The following is a 14,226-nucleotide window of genomic DNA, read 5'->3' as shown; positions in this document are numbered from 1 at the left end:
CTGGTAATGTGTTTATTCAAGATAGCCATCTTTTAAATGACTGCCTCTTTTTTTTTTTCATATTTATTGAAAAATAATTAACCTGTATCACTATATTACTGTATAGGTTTAAGCAGTAGAGTATAATGGTTTGATTTACATATATTGTGAAATAATCACCACAATAGCTTCCACTAACAACATTCATCATATCATATAACTACTATAAAAAGAAAAGAAGCAAAGAAAAAATAATTTTTTTCTCCTTGTGATGAGAACTCTTAGGATCTACTCTCTTAGCATCTTTCCTGTATATCATTCAGCAGGGTTAGCTGCAGTCACCATGTGGTGCATTACATCCAAGTACTTATTTATCTTATAATTGGAAGTTTCATACCTTTTGATCCCCTTCCTCTAATTCCTTATCCCCACCCCCACCTCTGGTAACCACATATCTGATCCTTTTTCCTATGAGTTTCGTTGCCTTTTTTTTTTTTAATTCCATATATAGGTGAGATCATACAGTATTTATCTTTCCCTGTGTGACTTCTTTCACTTGGCATAATGCCTTCAAGCTCCATCCGTTACTACAAATGGTAGGATTTCCTCATTTTTTTTATTACTGAATAATATTCTGTATATATACATACATAGCACAACTTCTTTATCCATTTATCCACTGATGGACATTCAAGTTGTTTCTGTGTCTTGGCTAACATAAATAATGCTTCTATGAACATGGCAGTGCAAATACCTTTTCAAGTTAGTGTTTTTGTTTCCTTTAGATATATTCCCAGAAGTGGAATTGCTGGATCTTATAGTGGTTCTATGTTTACTTTTCTGAGGATCCTCCATACTGTTTTTCAGAGTGGCTGCAAATTGTAATCCTACTAACAGTGCACAAGGGTTCCTTTTTCTCCCCAGCCATGCCAGCATTTGTTATCTCTTATCTTTTTGATGATGGCTATTCTAACAGGTATGAGGTTTTAGTTTGCATTTCCCTAATGACTACTGATATTAGCATCTTTTCATGTACCTGTTGATCTTTTGTGTGTCTTCTTTGGTCCTTTGACCGTTTTTTAAAAGGTTTTATTCATTTATGGGAGAGAGAAAGAGAGCAAAGGGAGGAACAGAGGGAGAGGGACGAACAGACTCTGTTCTGAACAATGCAGGGCTCTATCCCAGGACCCTGAGATCATGAATTGAACTGAAACCAAGAGTCAGATGCTCAGCCAACTGAGCCACCTAGGTGCCCCTCCTTTGACCATTTTTAATGCCTCAGCAATCAAGAGTTAAATCAGTCACTTGCATTAAAAAAAATAAAGAAGGAAGGAAAATAAAGAGAAAGAAAGAAAGAAAGAAAGAAAGAGAGGAAGAAAGAAAGAAGAAAAGGAAAAAGGAAGGAAGGAAGGAAGAAAAAACCATCAGGGCTTGCACTATAGCATAAGAATGTATTATACATTTGCAATATGTGATAATTATTAATCTACCTACTTATTAATATCATCATGTCTATGGGCCTCCAGCCCCTCTGCTCCTCACCAGGTGTACAACCAGTGATTAATCCTAAACTCTAGTCGCTTAAGTCTCAACCTTAACTTGTTCCCAAATCTGGCCCACCAGTGCCTGCCTTATTTCCTTCTAAGGACTGCTCAAAGTATTTATCTTCCTCCTCCTAACTCACCTCTTCTTGCCAGACTAGAGGATGTTGTTGATATGGCAGTTATGATTGTCTGTAACACTCTCTACTCAGCCCTACCCTCCCTGCCATGATAGGGCCTGAGGATCTCCTAAAAACTCCATGATCACTCTTGCCCAGACCAGACACCAGACAATGTCAAGTGCATGTCCAGCTGGACACAGGGATGTGTCATCATGATCTTGAATAGCCTCAAGTGGCACCCAGCCTCCCTGGCCTCAAGTTCTAATGCCCTACTCCAACCAGGTTCTAGATGTCAACTCTAGGCATATGTTCTTGTGGTCTGGCTGCCCAGTCTAGCCTTGCTCAGGTTTCCAGTAAGCCATTTGTTGCTGAGATAAGAGTAAGCAACTGGGATAAGCCAGGAACAGGGAGCCATCAGGCGGTTTCTCATTTTGAGAAAATGAGGTCATCGAGGGGGTGTAGGGGAAAAGATAGACTCCAGAAAATTATGTAAGCAAGGGAAGCCACAAAAATACCTCAAGAAAAGAGGACTAGGGAAGAGTGACTTAGAGGAAATTTATGGAAACGTTCATACTAACAGTGTAAAAGGGAACAAACCTTCTCTACCTCAGGTCATAGATGTTGATCTCAGGCCTTGGGACAAAACCCAACCCAAATTCTGCCTCAAAGGGATAGGGGTGAGGATAAGAGTGGAACAGAGTTGGAGAAGGAATCAGGTGGGATTTGATGGCAATGGGATGGGGGATGAAGAAGATGAGGATGAAATTGGATGGAAGAGCTTCAGGGTCAGGTGGGAATGGACTATATGAGGATGAGGAGGTTCTGAGGCTGAGCTATGTTAGAAAAGGAATGAAGGCTTGCTCTTTGCCGCTTTGTCAACTTTCCAGACTGAGGTGCTACCTCAGTTGAGAGGAGAGAAAGTTGACAAAGTGTGGAAACCTTCCCACTCACTTGCTAAGAATTTTTGAGTAAGTGAAGCCAGTGTAGAGAAGTAGTTAAGAGTAGAGACTTTTTTTTTTTTTTTTAAGATTTTATTCATTTATTCATGAGAGACACAGAGAGAGAGGCAGAGACTGAAGCAGGCTCCATGCAGGAAGCCTGATGTGGGACTTGATTCTGGGACCCCAGGATCATACCCCGGGCTGAAGGCAGACGTTTAACCACTAAGCCACCCAGGCGTCCCAGGAGTAAAGACTCTTGAATCAAACTGGGTTTAAGACCCAGCAGGGTGACCTTGAGCAAACAAAGGAAACTCTCGGTGCATAGTCTTTGTAGTTTATAAGTGTTCGGGCAAAGATAATGTGTGGAGAGCCCTTACCTGTGCCTGGCACCTAGTAATACTGTTTATATTATCACTTTCATTAAGAGACTCATTGTCTCAAGTGAATAGAGCCCTCATATTAGGAAAAAGTCTTCCTAGGCCTCTTATCCAAGGTTCAATTGGCTAGGGGAAGAGACCTGGCATTTGAGGACTTATATGTGTTAGATCCTATGTCACATTTACATAAATCTCTTCATTTAATCCTCATAATAACTCTTGGGGGAGGTAATGTTACCCTCATTGTACAGAGGAGGTGTTTGAGGCTCAGAGAGCAAATTGCCCGTTAGTATCCTGCTAATAACAGGCAAAATCAGTATTTGAACCTAGGTCCCATGAAATCTTAGAATCTCTGCTCTTTCCATCCTGATGTCTCTAAACATACAGAAAGAGAAGGCAATCAAGAAGCAGTCGAAGTACAGCATGGTGACTATAGTTAATAACACCATACTGCATATTTAAAACTTGCTGAGTAGGATCCCTGGGTGGCGCAGCGGTTTGGCGCCTGCCTTTGGCCCAGGGCGCGATCCTGGAGACCCGGGATCGAATCCCACATCGGGCTCCCGGTGCATGGAGCCTGCTTCTCCCTCTGCCTGTGTCTCTGCCTCTCTCTCTCTCTCTCTCTCTGTGACTATCATAAAAAAATTTAAAAAAATAAAAAAAAAATAAAACTTGCTGAGTAGTTAAAAGTAGTCATCACAAGAAAAACACTGTTATATGTGATGATGGATGTTAACTACACTAACTGTGGTGATTGTTTTGGAATATATACTATATCAAATCATTATGTTGCACACCTGAAACTAACATAATGTTATATGCCAGTTACAACTCAATAAAAAGGGGGCAATCAACATTTTTATTGTTTTATTTTATTGTTTCTCATTATTAATTGTTCAAATGTAATTTATTGAGCAACTGCTGTGAACACAAAGCATATTAAATCACACAGGGCCCAAAAGAATGCAAGACACACTCCTAGCCCCTCAGGGGTGGAAAATCAGCCCAGCTCTTGTGAGGAAGAGGAGTCTCTCTTGCAAGCACAGTTCTCGTGCAGTGCCCCTCCTTCCTATTAACGCTGTGAGCAACCAGAGGGTAAGACCAGTGCCTTTGCTGTTCACTGTTATTTCCTCACTGCCTTGTACGGTGCTGGGCACAGAGCAGGCCCTTAGAGGGTATTCGGTGAATAAGTTGCATCACACAATAGATGACTGATGAAATGCCCAGATGATGGCAAGGCCGTGAGGACTGGAGGTGTTTAGAAAATTCTCTGAAGGAGACAGACTGTGAGCTCAACCTTTAGGACACAGAAGGTCAGTTGTACAAACTCATCCTGGGTTGGAATCTACTTCTACTGGTCCAGTCTTGAGCTGTGTTCCCCTTCCACAGTCAGACCTTCGTAAAGACAGCATCCTCAGAAGGAAAGAACATCTCTGAATTTCTATTACCTTTGCATCTGCCAACACCAAATGTGATATGGCTACTTTGTCAGTGTCAGCGACTTCTGAAAAAGCATTGTCACCTTAGCATCATCCTCTAGGAAACAGGAGTCTGGCCTGGTCTGGGTTCAGGAGAGGTTGGCATCCATGAAGGCACAGGCTTTGGGGGATGGGCTGGAGTGGCCTCCAGGTGGGATGGAAGGCAGTTAGGACTGAGTTTTCAGGGAGACAGAATGCCAGTACCTGGAGTGGTGGAAGGAAGGGGTAGGCAAACAAAGTAATGGAGTTGCCCTCCGAATCTGGCCCAGAGCTGGGTTCCTTCCTATGTTCTCTCATTTCATTTTCTCAGCAGCCCTGTGAAACAGCCATAACACCTGGACATCCAACAGTAAGAGAATAGTTAAGTAAGCTACGGGACCAAACAGAATATTATGTAGCCATTTACAGTGAAAATTATTAGATGAGTAATCTCATATTCAGGAAATGTGGCAAAATATCTTCAGAATCTTAAAATATTTAAGCCCTTCACCCCCCACTAATTCCTCTTATAAGAACCTATCCCAAGAAAATGATAAAAAATCTGAACAAAGATTTACATTTATAGACAAATGCACCAAAATTGTAATAGTGATTATTTCTAGGTGACAATGTTATCGTTGATCTTATTCTCCTCTTGTAATTCTATTCATTGTTCAAAAATACAAGGTATCTCTTTCCTCTTTTTTTAAAGATTTTTATTTGTTTATTTGACACAGAGGAAGAGAGAACACAAATAGGGGGAGTAACAGAGGGAGAAGGAGAAGCTGAGCAGGAAGCCCGACTGCTGAGCAGGGAGCCTGATTCGGGGCTCAATCCCAGGACCCTGAGATCATGACCTGAGCCAATGACAGATGCTTAACAGACTGAGCCACCCAGGTACACCAAGATATTTCTAATAAGAGGAAAAAATAAACATTAAAAATGGATTCCAGTCCAAACAAGTCTTTTTAGAAAAACTATAATTACAAAGATTTTGTAAACATATAAAAATGGTTACTACTTATTATTAGGTGAAAATAAATCGTATCTATGTTTTGATGGTAACTGAAAATATTTATAAATTCTTAACAGTGCTTATCTTTGGGGGTGGAGTAGAACTGAGAGTGACTTTCATTTTCTATTTATACATTTCTGTGATTTTTTTGTAGAAGTATATATTACTTTCATACTCATAAAAAATAAAGATACTTTAAAATTATAATTACTTAATAAGCAAGGACTTGCAACAAAGAAAAATTAAAATTTGATGTGTCATAGTGATGGTTGTCAAATCAAAATCTATATTAGATCAAAATTGATCAAAATCAAATCAAATCAAAATCTGTATTAGAGCTGTGTCAAAACAATTTTTTTTAAATCAGTGTTTTTGTTTTAATCTATTAGGTGTGTGTTGGTTTTTTGTGCAGCAATAGAAAACTGTAACATCCTCTAACACATCATCCTGTATATTATACTTTATATAATGCATCAACCTGCAAGGATCATATTTATCATTTCTTTCCTTCCAGTCACCACCCTCAATTAAATGTCAGCTCCACGTCTGTCTTAGCCACTTCTATGAATGATCTCTGGCATAGAATAAATGCTTGGAAAATTTTTTTAAAAAATCAATATTTCACCTGCAAAAGGGAAAAAGGTGGCTAAAAGGAACCTGAAGGAGGAAGAAAGAGTGGGGCAAATGCTGAAGAACCGCAAATAGCCAATTGATTAGATAGCATTTATTCTGAAAGCAAAGAAGAAAATATTTTTGCTCCCCAAGGGAGCAGATGGGGATTCTTGAAAATTATGTTAACATCCTTCAGCATAGGGGAACTGGGTGACTCGTTTGGTTAGGTGGCCAACTTTGATTTCAGCTCAGGTCATGATCTCAGGGTCATGAGATGAAGCTCCAAACCCGGGCTCTGAGCTCGGCAGGGAGTCTAGTTAAGGATTCTCCCTCTCCTTCTGTCTCTCTCTCAGCATGTGCTCTCTTTCTCTCTCTAAAAAAAAAAAAAAAAAAAAAAATCCTTCAGCATAGAAATCCTACTTGTAACAAACCTACAGAAATTTTTATGTATTTATGTGGAAAGATGTATGTGCAATAAAATGTATTGTATTTATAATGGCAATATATTGGAAGAAACCTATACACCCACCTACAGGATAATGATAAAAAAATATATGATGATACATGGTACATCCATGCAATGGAATAATTTTAGCATTAAAAAGAATGAATATGATGGTGTTCGTGGGCTATCATGTAAACATATGTAACAAGGATATGATCCCATTTTTGTACAACTAAATCTGTGTATATATGATATAGATATATGGATATAGTTATGTATAGCATTTGGGGTGTATCTGCAAGGACATACTCCAAATTATTAACAATGCAGGGTTCTACGAATATGGGGTTTGAGGTAAGATAGGGTTTCTCAGGTGCATTAAGTCTTCATTCTACAGGACAGTGAATAATTACCAATGCCAAGAATACTAGCATAGAAAGACTACATAGAGCCAAATTAAACAATGAGTTGATTATAATGCAAACCACCCAGTCCCCACCACGAACCTAGCAGCATGATGAGAGAACATCAAGGTACAAGGACCACATGATGATCAAGAATCACAAAGAAAATGCAGCATCACTGTGGTTGCGGGATCAGTTATTTGGGCTCAAACCCCCATGAGCCAGTTATCTCCATTCAAGTTCCATCACTGCTCTGACACTCAATGTGAGGGAGAGATGAGAATGAAAACCGCCAAGAGCAATACGATCCTCCACCAACATTTCCCTGCATGGCTACTTGCCAAGTCTGTAAATTCTGAGATGAGATCGAATGGGATCATATAAATGTGGGTGCAGTACTTGGTGAGTGGTTGGGGAGGGGCTGGGAAGTGATATTTGAAGAAGCTAGAACAAAAATTTTTTGAGCTTCACATCTCAAGCCTAGGGAAAGAGAAGAGCCTGAAAGAAAAGCCCCACAACACGAAGGAGAAAGGACCCAGCAGCATCAAATAAAGACCCCAGTTGACTTTGCCACTTAGAAGAATATTTCAAGAAATGGAAACCTTGAAATAATTCACCAACAGAGGTTGTGGGCTGTCCAAGTAATTCAAAATAACGGTGGGGATCTAAAAAACTGGTCACTCCAAATGGCATGAGGTCTAATTAAATGGTGTCTCAGCTTTGATATCCTGAGAACTACCAGGCAAGTGAACAGTGAGGTTTACAGGGTTTTCTAGACAACCACATCATATCAAAATGTTAGTGAGTCTGGGGAGGAGCCCATATTTCTCTAGAGCAAGATTAAAATGTGAAATTGGTAGTAGAAAGATAAAAACATTCCATCAAAGTTTCTTATGGTAAAAACCAGTTTAAAAAACTAGAAAGATAGAGGCGGATCCTTCGGCCCGGGGTGTGGTCCCAGGGTCCTAGGAACGAGTCCCACATCGGGTTCCCTGCGTGGAGTCTGCTTCTCCCTCTGCCTGTGTCTGTGTCTCTCATGAATAAATAAATAAAATCTTAAAATAAAAAAAAAAAACTAGAAAGGTGGAGTGATGTTCTCTTCTGACCCCACTTTTAAGGATCCAGAAAATACAAAGTCCTCTACAGAAATTGCATACAGGGAAAAGAAGCAAAAGAAGAAACCAAGGCAGGTCCGAAGGATGATGAAGCCACACACACCATCATCACAGCCCCAGTGAGTCCCAGCTGAGTTCATCTGCCAGCTGAAGGGTGATTGATGATTCAAAAACAAAACTCAAAAAAAAAAAAAAAAAAAAAAAAAACCCCTCAGTGCAATGAAGTCCACAAAACATGGCTAAGACCAAAAGATGCAGGCGTCTGGGGACTAATGGGAGGCAGCAAAGACTAGCCCACTGTTGGCAGTCACTCTGCTGGTCATCAGATAAAGGTAATTAATTAGAAAGACTAAGACTACAAAGATACAGCCTCATGGCTGAAATATGGGAAGAGCTAGCTTTGCAGAACTAGTGAATCTACCCCACAGTCCTTGAGGCCACATGATTGACTTTTGGGCCCATGATGTAACAGACCACCCTGCCCAGACTGCCCAGGGTTCTGCTGGAGTCAGGGATAGTTCTAGTTGTTTGAGAGTGGGTGGCTCCCTGCCTCTCCCTGCTTCTGGGAATTGGCCAAATACAAAGCCTTTTTGGGAACGGAATGTGTCCCCTACCTCGGGGGTCTGTGCTGCCACTTACACTCTTCTGTGGTTAAGTCTGAAAGCCACTGAACTGTGATTCCCTTATTCATTCATTTTCTTTCTTTTTTTTTTTTTTTAAATATTTATTTATTTATTTTGGAGAGAGAGAGAGAGTGCACACTCAAGTGTGGGGGGAAGTGTGATGGGGAAGGTGCTTGAGGGGTAGAGGCAGAGGGAGAGAGAGAATCTCAAGCAGACTCAGCGCTGAGCGCAAAGCCTGAGTCGGAACTTGATCCCACAACCCTGAGATCATGACCTGAGCCGAAATCAAGAGTCAGATGCCTAACCGACAGAGCCATCCAAACACCCCCCCTTATTCATTTTCTTAAATTGCAAAAGTGATATATGCTCCTGGTAAAAAAAAAATTTTTTTTTCAATCAACAGAGAAACGTATATGGTTTTAAAAAAGAAATTCCTCCTGTTCCCCTCCCCTCAAATAATACAAAACCTCAAAATCTTCTCCAGAGTTAAATGCCATTAACTGTCTGGTGTCTATCCTTAGAGATATTTTTTTCCCATGTATATTCAAATGTATGTCTGTATGTGGTGGTGATGGCAAATGGTGCAAATTATTTAACCTCTGTACCTCAGTTTTCTCAGCCTTAAAATGGGGGAATGATATTAATCCACAGGATTATTTGAAGGTGACATGAGTCAAGACGTCTCCATTCTTAGACGTGTCTAGCCCGTACCATAGTAAGCATTCAGGCATCAGCTGTTATGATTATTCTCTCACTCTTTTCCAGAGCAATTTAGTATCTGATTATATAAATGATAAAGATACTGAGAGAGGTGTTACTGACACCACTTGAAATGCCCAAGAACACACACAAATTAAATAGCTCTCCTAAAATTAGTTGGGATGGGGCAGATGTGTTGGTCCCAGAACAGAGGATTCCTGATACAGTGTTGTTTTTACCACGCTACAGAGTCCCCCACAATCCCTCTTGAAGCCAAAAACGTCTGGAGCGGGCAGCTGGTCCCCATCTTATTTGGACTCCAGGCTGTCTCATGGGGGCTCAAGGCTCAGGTGAGCCATCCTCTTGCTACACTCTCCCGACATGCCCCTCCTGGGTCCTTGGGGCTTGACTTCTCTTCTACACAGAGAATTGTGCTGAGATCTCCTGGTAACCAGGGAGTTAGCTTAAGGGTATGGGCAGGATGGCAATGGCTTGGAACTGAGAGGGAGATCTGGCTGCTTCTCAAGCTACAGACACTTCTAGAGCTCCTTCTGTGTGTACCAGGCACTGTACTAACCAGTGAGGGATACCTCCATGCCTCTGGGAGTCTCTGTCCCACTGGGACAAATTGCTCAGGGCTCTTGAGCACAGGGCCTCCTCTGGTGGTCTCAGGGGCAGAACAGGGCAGGCAGGTAAGAAGCAGCTCCTGAGTCCAGTTACCTGGTTTCCAGTCCTCCTCTCTGTTGGGCCTCCAGGTTTATTTCTAGTGTCCTTGCTCTGACAGGTTTATGGAAGAGTTGAGGGTGCTGGGTCATGCCAGGCTGAGGCCTTTTCTGCCATCCAGGGAATTTCTCACATACTTCCAAGTGCCTTTCTAGACTCCAGGTGCAAAGCTGGCAAAGTCTTGAGGATCAGCGACTCTGCTCATTTGCCATAGGAAGAGATAAGTTTTGGTGAGCAAGAGGCAGGGGCATAAGCACTTATTAAGCATAGTCATGGCACTCTTGGCCAAGCTAAAGATTTCCAAATAGAAGCTCTGCCCAGAGTTTTAGATCCACTTTCATCAATCCTTATGGTCGCTTGTCAGATTCCAGCTGCCAAAATGGGTGAAGCAGACCGAGAGCAAGTATGCATTTTAGGAAGCTTTGAACAGGACAAGAGATAAACTTGTAGTAGTTGACTTCTCAGTCACATGGGGTGGGCCTTGCAAAATGAGCAAGCCTTTCTTTCATTCCCTCTCTGAAAAGTCTTCCAATGTGGTGTTCCTTGAAGTAGACATGGATAACAGTCAGGATGCTGCTTCAGAGTGTGAAGTCAAATGCATGCCAACCTTCCAGTTCTTTATTTTTTTTAATATTTTATTTATTTATTAATTAGAGACACACACACAGAGAAACACAGGCAGAGGGAGAAGCAGGCTCTACGCTGGGTCTACGTTGAGACTTGATTCCCGGTCTCCAGGATCACACCCTGGGCTGAAGGCGGCGCTAAACCGCTGAGCCACCCGGGCTGCCCCTTCCAGTTCTTTAAAAAGGGACAGAAGGTGAGTGAATTTTCTGGAGCTAATAAGGAAAAACTTGAAGCCACCATTAATGACTTAATCTAATCATGTTTTCTGAAAACATAACCAGCCATTGGCTGTTTGCAACTTGTATTTTTTTTAAATTTATTTATTTATTCATGACAGACAGACAGACACACACAGAGAAGCAGAGACACAGGCAGAGGGAGAAGCAGGCTCCATGCAGGGAGCCTGATGTGGGACTCCATACCGGGTCCCCAGGATCACACCCTGGGCTGAAGGCGGCGCTAAACCGCAGGGCCACCGGGTCTTTTTTTCTTTTACAAAAAGTAAAGATCGAGTATGAAGACTTGTGGGAGAGCAAGACCTCAGCAAGTAAAAGAAACAGTAAGAACAGGGACACGCATAAACAGCAACAGCGTTATGCATGTGCAAAAGCCAGTTGTCCCGGAATCGGTCCGCACTGAAAACAGTCCACGCTGCAAACAGCAATGATGGTGGGGGACAGCCAGGCCTGCGGAGGTCAGGGGTCCCATCCCTGCTGCCCCTAGGTAGTGCTCCTCGGAGACCCATGCAGACAGTCACGTACACAGTTCCCTGCTGCCCCTCACGCGATTGGCTTCTTGAGTTGTTTTTCCTTCCTTGTTTCCACATACTTTACATTCTACGATAATAAAACCAAGAGTCAACGTGGACTCTGGGCTTCACCTCGCTGTACCTGCAGTTCCTGGCAGTGCCGGATGCTGTAGCCCCTTCGGGCCTCTCTTTGTTCCAAGATATTGAACTCTGAGTAATCGTCTCACCTCTTATCGGAAAGCATCACGTGGCAAAGACTATATACTCAACTGCCATTTGATTGTAAGTGACAAGAAAATATTGATTCTACCCTTAAAAAAAAAAAAAAAAGACCTCAAAATCATTCTGTTTCTATGACAACCTTGAGCTAGGTATTATTTTTCTTACTTAAAGGATGAAGAACCATGAGGCTTAAAGAATTAAAGTGATTTGCTCAAGGTCATAAGGAAATGACCTACCTACCCAATGTGTACCTACCTCTTTCTTATTGTAGGGAGATCATGACACTGAAACACCCCACTAGCCTCTTTCTTTACCACCTCTTCCCAATGCATGGGAGCTTTTCTTCCAGCCAGGCCCATGACGAGACATATTTTGGATGACAGAAACACCTCCCCAGCCAACCACTCCAGCAATGTCTGTCTTCCCCTTGGGAGCATCACTCCCTCTGGATCCCTATTCTGAGAGAAGGCTATTGGGGACCCTTTGAATAGGGCAACAATGTTCCTCAGGTTCTAGTTTTGCTCGGTGTGCAGCAAGATATGGGAATTTTCTATGTGGTACCAGGAGAAGCCAAGTCAGTTTGGCTCAGGGAAGCTCTGGTTGGAGCCTGTCAGTCCCTGTGCTGTGCAGAAAGTCCACCTGTTCCCCAGAACCAGCAGCCCCAGTCTCCAAAGGCCACAGCTGAGTCACATTCTTCACCCTGCCCTAGATTACTAATTCCTTTGCCTCTCAGCTTTTTCCTCATTCACTCTCAGGTCATGTGTTGTCCTCCTTCTGCTTACTGCTAACAATTTTTCCAGAAGTTCCTTAGAATCTCAATCCTTAATACTAGCAATGTCGGCAGTCCCACCCCATCCCACCCCACCCCACAAAGTGGGTGACAAGGGAGATAATTCACTTTAGTGTCCCTTAAAGCACACAGCACAAATACAAAAGCACACTTGAAAATCTATACTGTTAAGCTCTATAAGCACAACATTTTATATGTATTTGACAAGAGATTAAGATAGCAATGTGATGATTGTATTTGAATCAGTACCTCAGAAGAAAGATGCTTTAAGAATCCTACAAATTGTCAATTTCTTGGGGTCTGAGAATTCCAAAGTTTCCATCTTTTTTTTTAATATTTTATTTATTTATTCATGAGAGATGCAAAGAGAAGGCAGAGACAGGCAGAGGGAGAAGCAGGCCCCATGCAGGGAGCCCAATGAGGGACTCGATCCTGGGACTGCGGAATCATGCTCCAAGCTGAGGCAGATGCTCAATTGCTGAGCCACCCAGGCACCCCCAAAATTTCCATCTTAATTACTCTAGTTCACTCTATCCTATGTGGATTTGCCTCTACTTAAGAGAGGCCAGAGCCAAAAAGGAACATTCTACACACACCACCCTCACTTCCTCCTGGTTAGTGACTTACTAAAGTTTGGTGAATGACGCCCAGAGTCCTCTGGCACTGAGGTGGGAAGAGATTCTTCCAGTACAAATTAATTGACAGGGTTTACTGTTCCACACTAACCCAGCCACAGTTCCCTGTGAATCCTATGGCAGCCTTTGGCAGGAGCCATTTATTGTTATGTGCTAGCAGTAGCCTCAGAGCTAGAAGGGACCACTGAGTTTACTAAGAAAGAAACTGAGGCCTGAAGAGGTGGTGACCCATCCAAATTTATAGATGGTGAGACCTAAGCCTCCAGCTTCCCCAAAGTTGGCCTAAAGCCAGAGACCAGTGGTTTCATGGCCCCATCCTCAACAACCCCTGAAATCTCCCCCAGACCCCAAAGTCCTCCTACATTATACATGGCCTGGGGCATCCCGATCTCAGATTTTGTTAGGTAATCTCAACAATATTTGGTTTTCTAGTCTAATCATCTCATCTTTAAATTGTATACCCCTTAACTTTATTCATTTCACTTTATTTTTTAAAAAAAGATTTTATTTATTTGACACAGAGAGAGTGTGTGTGTGAGCAGAAGCAGGGCATAATGGCAGAAGCCAGCAGGCAGGGAGACTGACATGGGGCTCCGTCTCAGGACCCTGGGATCAGGACCTGCGCCGAAGGCAGTCACTTAACTGAGCCATTCAGTTGTCCCCAGCTATTTTCATTTTAAAACATAACTTCAGAAAGCAAGAAGTTGAGAATACAAAGATGTATGCACAAAGTAATCATTTGCAACTTTATTGTAAGCCCCAAACCCTGTAAACTATACAAGTACCCAAAATATTGTGATTTGCTTTATGAGTGACAGTACATCCACAGGTTGGAAAATGGTGATTAAAAATAATGATGGGTGTAACTATTGACATAAAAAGGAATATAAAATTTATTAAATGAGCACAAATGCAAAACAGTCTGTTGAGGACAAATCACCCAGTTGCTTTAACATAAAAATAACATTTAAATAAAATGGAGGGGGACTATGATATGTTAAAAGAAACATTACAGGCATATTAACCACATGCAGTGTGTTTGGATCCTGATTCAAGAAAATGCCATGGAGCAGGGCGGCCTCCCAGCTAATGTGGGGTGCTGCCTCCACCAGGGGCTGGGTGCTCAGCATGGATTCAGGACTCCGCTGTAT

At 42.1% G+C, this 14,226-nt stretch overlaps 1 pseudogene; it reads left to right on the top strand.

Annotated features, from left to right (window-relative positions):
- Positions 1–6,831: 6,831 nt before the first annotated feature.
- LOC140622590 (thioredoxin-like) lies at positions 6,832–10,936 on the top strand (annotated as a pseudogene).
- The last annotated feature ends 3,290 nt before the right edge of the window (positions 10,937–14,226 follow it).

This window comes from Canis lupus, chromosome 32 (assembly GCF_048164855.1).
Source record: "Canis lupus baileyi chromosome 32, mCanLup2.hap1, whole genome shotgun sequence".
In the NCBI taxonomy this organism is placed as follows: Eukaryota; Metazoa; Chordata; class Mammalia; order Carnivora; family Canidae; genus Canis; species Canis lupus.
Note: the sequence above shows the minus strand (reverse complement) of the source record. Positions and strands in the feature narration are given on the sequence as shown.